The sequence below is a fragment of the Mustela putorius genome, unplaced genomic scaffold (genome assembly GCF_011764305.1).
Source record: "Mustela putorius furo isolate JIRA1106 unplaced genomic scaffold, ASM1176430v1.1 tig00537227_pilon_pilon_pilon, whole genome shotgun sequence".
Taxonomy (NCBI): Eukaryota; Metazoa; Chordata; class Mammalia; order Carnivora; family Mustelidae; genus Mustela; species Mustela putorius.
In genome coordinates this window covers 7,087,692-7,093,882 of record NW_025422368.1, presented here as the reverse complement: position 1 = coordinate 7,093,882, position 6,191 = coordinate 7,087,692, and the positions used below count along the sequence as shown (strand labels likewise).

Sequence of the window (6,191 nt, the reverse complement as noted above, 5' to 3'; positions counted from 1 at the left end):
CACCAACAATGTAAGGGGGATCTCTTTTCTCTGCATCCTTGCCAACATCTGTTGTTTTCTGATTTGTTAATTTTAGCCATTCTGACTGGTGTGAAGTGGTATCTCGTAGTGGTTTGATTTATAAAACCTGATATTTATTTTCTTAAAGACTTTTATTTTTATTTATTTGAGAGAGAGAAGGAAGAAGGGAGAACATCAGAGAGAGAAGCAGACTCCCCATGGAGCTGGGAGACCAATGGAAGACTCAATCCCAGGACTGCAGGACTACGACCTGAGCCAAAGCCAGTGTCCCAACCAACTGAGCCACCCAGGAACCCAAAACCTGATATTTAAAGGGAGTTTTAAAAGTCTTTAAAAAAAAACAGAACAGCTGAATATGTAAAATGAATATGTATATCTGTGCACATATGTATGAAGACTTATGTGTGATTATATGAGTATGAGGAAGTGATGAAAGAAAATATATTCAGTTAATGGGTTTCTAGAGAGGGAGGTAGTGGTGGAAGGAAGAATAGGAATTGTGGAAAGGAGAAGTAGGTAAAGAAAAAAAAATAAGATTGGACCACCATGAAGTACCTTACATAAAATAATCTCATTTATGTATTCTCATAAAATTATATAGGTATCTTTACGTGTAAAAAGATTTTAAAATTATTTTTTAAATGTCAAGTCCATTCCTTGCTTGGACATACTTAAAATCATTTCCCACAAATTATCTCCACAGTTTAGAAACAGGAATTAATGGACTATTGTTTTAAATGGAAATTTCCTAATTTCTTTTCTGGATCTTCATTCCACCCCAAGTTCCATTAATTTTGGATCTTGGAAACTAACATAGTAACAAGAAGGGAAGGCATGAGAAGAATCGTGTGCTTTTGCATTAAGGGAGGAAGAAGCTGGCTGAGGGAAGTGCACTAGGTGTTTTTTCGTTTGGTTGGGTTTTTTTAAGTCATCTCCATACCCAGAGTGAGGTTCAAACTCACAATCTCAAGATCAAAAGTCACTCACTCCATCGATTGAGCCAGCCAGATGCAGTTGCAGGGGTACTTCTTAGTCGTTTGGAAGTTTGGTACTCTGAGACCTCAAATTCTGCTAGGTATCACTGTTAAAATCTTGACCAATTCCCTAATTTTACACATGCAATCCAATATGATAGTTAATTCTAATAGGATTGTAATTCAGTAAGCTAGAGAATGAACTTCTAAAAGCTTGGCTTTAGATTGTCTCTAAGCCATAGGTAAGGTCAGAATTTCTAGATTTGAATTTGTCTTGCTTGAAATTATCCTTGATTATTAATATTCTTATCCCCAACATCCAAGATGAGAGCAGCAGTGTCTTATCATTATAATTTCATTATCAATGGGTGCATAATTTGAGGTCATCAGAGTGGTAAGTATACTCACCTTTGAATACCATGGTGAGAATATAAGAGAATTATAAGGGAATATAAATAGATTTCCTGTTTTTTTCAATTCCTTATATATTAATTTTAAAAGCCCACACATTTTACTGCAGCTCAAGTAAAGAACATAACTTACTTTTTAGTGCCAATTTGAATACCAGTTTGGATTCTTTGGTTCCAACCAATATAATTTTAATTTGGTTCACACTAGTTAAGAAAAGAATGTTTTGGGCACCTGGGTGGCTCGGTCAGTTAATGTCTGCCTTTGGCTCAGATCATGATCCCAGGGTCCTGGAAAGAGTCTCACATTGGGCTCCCTGCTCAGTGGGGAGTCTGCTTTTCCCTCTGCCCCTCCCTACCACTCGAGCTTGCTCTTGCTCACTCTCCCTCTCTCTTGTGTGTGCAAAAACAGATAAATAAAATCTTTGGAGGGGGGAAAAAAGAAAAGAAAAAGGTATTTTTCAAAGGATACCAGACGAAGAAAGCATTTGTAAAAATGGACTCTGGATTCGGACTGGTGAAACAGGAATAATAGTACTTAGGTCATATAAGGTTGATGAAATAATTAAAGAGGATTATATGTATAAAACATTTAACTTAGGGTGTGTCTTTATTTTTCCATTTTTTATTTTTTTATTTTTTTAAGATTTTATTTATTCGACAGAGAGAGCGAGAGGGAACAGAAGCAAGGCAAGTGGGAGAAGGAAAAGCAAGCTTCCTGTTGAGTATGGCACTGGATGTGGGGCTCAATCCCAGAACCCTGGAATCATGACCTGAGCTGAGTTCAGATATTTAACAACTGAGCCATGCAGGCTCCCCATTTTTTCCTTTTTAAAAAAGATTTATTTATTTTAAAGAGAGCGACAGAGAACATGTGCATGCTTGTGAATCGGGGGAGGGGCAGAAGGAGAGGGAAAGAATCTCAAGCAGACTCCCCACTGAGCATGGAGTCTAATGCAGAGAGAGAGAGAAAAAGAGAGGGAGGGAGGGAGGGGGAAAGAATCCTAATTTTTGGTTACAAAATATCTTATGGCAAAGTAGTTTAGCGTCTCCATAGTCCTGTTTCTCTGGTCCACTATGTGAAAGAATTAACATATCTTCTTAACATTCTTCTCAAAGCTGTCTCCACTTCCTTGTTCTGCAAAGTGTAAATACAGGATTCAGCATGGGAATGACCACATTGTACTGTAAGGAGAACATCAACTCCAATCATAAAACATAAAACTGAGCCATAGAACAAGATCACAGTAAATGAGGTGAGAAAAGCAAGTAGAAAAAGTCTTGCTTCTACATGAAGTGGAGCTGATGCTCAGGATGGTGGAGACAATGCAGGTATAAGAGAAAGCAATCATAAGGAAAGTTACAAAGAAATTCAAGACAGAGGAGCAGAATAGGAATATGAATTTGGTGGAGGTTATCAGAGCAAGACAGAGGGAAGAGAGAAGACAGCTCACAGCTGAAGTGAGAAATAGTTTGATCCTCACAGTAGTCTAAATTGACAGCCAAGAGGATATTGATGATCAGCAAAGGCCCCAGGAACCTCACACCTCTCCAACACAGAGCTGGTAGCACATCACCTGACCACAGAACAAAGGGGAGATGATAGCTACATGGCAGTCATAGGTCATCACAGCCAGTAGATAGATCTCAGTATCCCTGGTGGCAAACAAAAAGAAGGCCTGATCCAGGCAGCTCTCTACAAAGATGGTTTTGCTTTCAGAAAGTAGATTCTCCAGCTTTTTGGGGACTGTGACAGATGAGTGGCAGAGGTCCAGGAAGAAGAGATGGCTCAAAAAGAAGTACATGGACATGGGAGAAGTACATGGGAGATGGGAATTAGCCCTAATCACCAGCAGCATCACCAGGTTCCCCATCAGAGTAAGGAGGTAAATCACCAGAAATAACATGAAGAGCAGAATCTGGGTCTGAGGGTCAGGAGACAACCTAAAGAGGATGAACTCACTAAACATGCTGTGGTTTCCCGTAGTGATAAAAATATTTACCCTGGGAATCCAAGAGATAATAGAACTCCTTTTGTGCCTCCCAATTACCCTCACTGCCTTAGCCCTTCTGATCTTGTACATTATTTTACAAATGTACTGGAAATCAGGTTCAAATATTTCCAAGCTGACTTCCTAATCATGACAGTAAATTTGATATTCTTGGATGAGAGTCCACACCCCCTATCAACTCCTTATGTAATTTTGTAAACCCTCATCTTATGCCTCTAGAGGTTCCCTTCTTTATTTTTAAGATGGATAATAACACAGAGAACATTCTTTTTCAATATAATTCTTTTTTTTCAGCATAACAGTATTCATTGTTTTTGCACCACACCCTTTGTATATTTTGTGGAAATAGAGAAAATTTGATGATGTGGCAAAGTAAAAGGTAAATAACAGAAATAAGATCCTTGATAAAGGGACAATAAATGATCCAGAGCACAAGTGTTTTTGTCCATATGTAGGAGAAGGGTCCCTTTATCTCTTGTAAATAAGAAGTAAGGTAAAGAGAGCGGTGACAGGCAGCTGAGGTGACTTGGTAGATTTTATGGCTGGAATATGAGACACTTTCTAGCTGATCACTGCAAAGTTTTTGATGAAATATGAGATGCAATTGTGAAGAGTCTCCTTATCTATCTGCCTATCTATTTATCTATCTATCATCTGTGTGTATATATGGTGTGTGCTTTTAGTGGTGAGGGATTTTGATGACCTAAGAACACAAAACTCAGGTACATCAAGTAGAAGACTAATTTACGAAGGAAATGCAGTAAGATTAGTGATATATCTGCCCATTTGAGATTTGGGGACTAATTAGAACAAGTATATTATTATCTTCAGTAATAGTTAGCTGCTTAAGCATATGCATGGAACAGAAAGTGATTTGGTATTTTTTTTAATTTAAATTAAATTAGCCAACATATCATTAGTTTTTCATGCAGTGTTCAATGATTTCTTAGTTGCATATAATACCCATTGCTTATCACATCAGGTGATGTGATTTCCATAATATCCTTAATGTCCATTACCCAGTTTACCCTATCCCCTCACCCACCTCCCTTCCTTAACCCTCAGTTTGTTTCCCAGAGTCAAGAGTCTCTCATGGTTTGTCTCCCTCTCTGATTTCTTCCAATTTAGTTTTGGTATTAAATGGGGTTTGTTTTTATCCAAGAATATGCAGGGACAAAGAAAAAAAAGGGAAGAAAAATAAAGTATGTTTTCAAAATGAATGAATCACAGAAACAAGGCTATATAAAGAATTAAGTGGGGAATGTGCAGAGGATTATGGCTAGGGCAAAAGCAGTAAATCCATTAGTTTGGGTCCAAAGAACTGATTCTGCTTCTGTAGGAACACTAGGGTAAGCAAGTTGTAAATTTTGGAGATAGTGGTAAGATAGAGGAAGGTCTGAAATTCAGATTTCGTAGGTATAACTATTGAGATGACAAAATGATCGGTGTTATTTTGAGATCAGGAAGCTAAGATGGGGTAAAAGATTCAGTCTCTGGCACTGTAGAAGACAAAGTCTAGAGTGCTGAATTAGCATGATAAGAATTTTTGTTTGTTTTTTGAATTTTACTCTTATTGCCTTTAATAAAGATTAGTTTATTTTTATTTTTTATTATGTTCAATTAGCCAACATATAATACATTATTAGTTTTTGTTGTAGTGTTCAAAAATGCATTAGTTGCATATAAAAGCCAGTGCTCATCATCACACATGCCCTCCTTAATATTTAGAATTTAAAGAAATTCAATGAAAAAGTTTCAGCCCAAGGTAATCAGTCAAGTTATAACCCTAGTGTGCTGTGGATGAAATGCCTACTTGCGTTTGATCAGAGAAGCTGTTCCCCTGGAACAGGATATCTGGTTACATATACCATGCTGAGCTTAAAGCAGACTCTGCCCCTGTCAAAGTCTCAGCCAGCTTGGAAGTTCACATGCTAACCAAACCCACATTTTCACACTCTAAAACTTGCCCATGTTCACTTGCTTTGTTCTGACAAACATGACTTGTAACCTCAGGATAACTACTGTTTAATGCTGTCCAAGTCCACCCCACTGCCCCAGTCTCTCCTTCTAACTCAAGACAACTAACTATATTCAGTTGATCAAAGACTGGTCTCTCTTCTCTTGACTGTTAACCACGCACTGGATGAATAAGTTCGATTACCTATCTGAATAACCAGTAACACCAGGTGTTACTGGCAGCTATGCTTCAAGATTCACTGACAAATTATTCATATCCAGGGCAAATAATTCAGCTTTTTCAGGTAGTACTGAGAATCCTGTATTAGGGAAGATTTGGGAAGACTTCTGGGGGAAACAAACCATGAGAGACCGTGGACTCCAAGAAATAAACTGAGGGTTTTAGAGGGAAGGGATGGGTGAGCCTGGTGGTAGGTATTAAGGAGGGCATGTATTGCATGGAGCACTGGGTGTTATATGTAAACAATGAATCTTGAAACACTACATCAAAAATGAATGTACTGTATGGTGACTAACATAACACAATAAAAGAGAGAATTCATATTTGTTGTGAAATATATGTTGGCAATAAGAGATGATGAATTATGTATATTATTTTTCCAATATAGGCATATTTATTTTCAGTTACTTGAAGAATGGGTTATGAAGAGTAGGAAATATTCAAGGAGAAGCTAAGCCTCTTAAAAAGAAAGAAGAGAGGAAGGGAGTGAAAGGGAAAAGGAAGCACCTCAGGAGTGCAAAATCATCAGAGGATTCAGAAAAACATTTTCATACTCTTGAATTCTCTTAGTGGAGAAAGT

The 6,191-nt window shown here is 37.7% G+C and overlaps 1 pseudogene; it reads right to left on the bottom strand.

Moving 5' to 3' along the window:
- Window positions 1-2,477: 2,477 nt before the first annotated feature.
- LOC123390017 lies at window positions 2,478-3,486 on the bottom strand (annotated as a pseudogene).
- Between the last annotated feature and the right edge of the window lie 2,705 nt (window positions 3,487-6,191).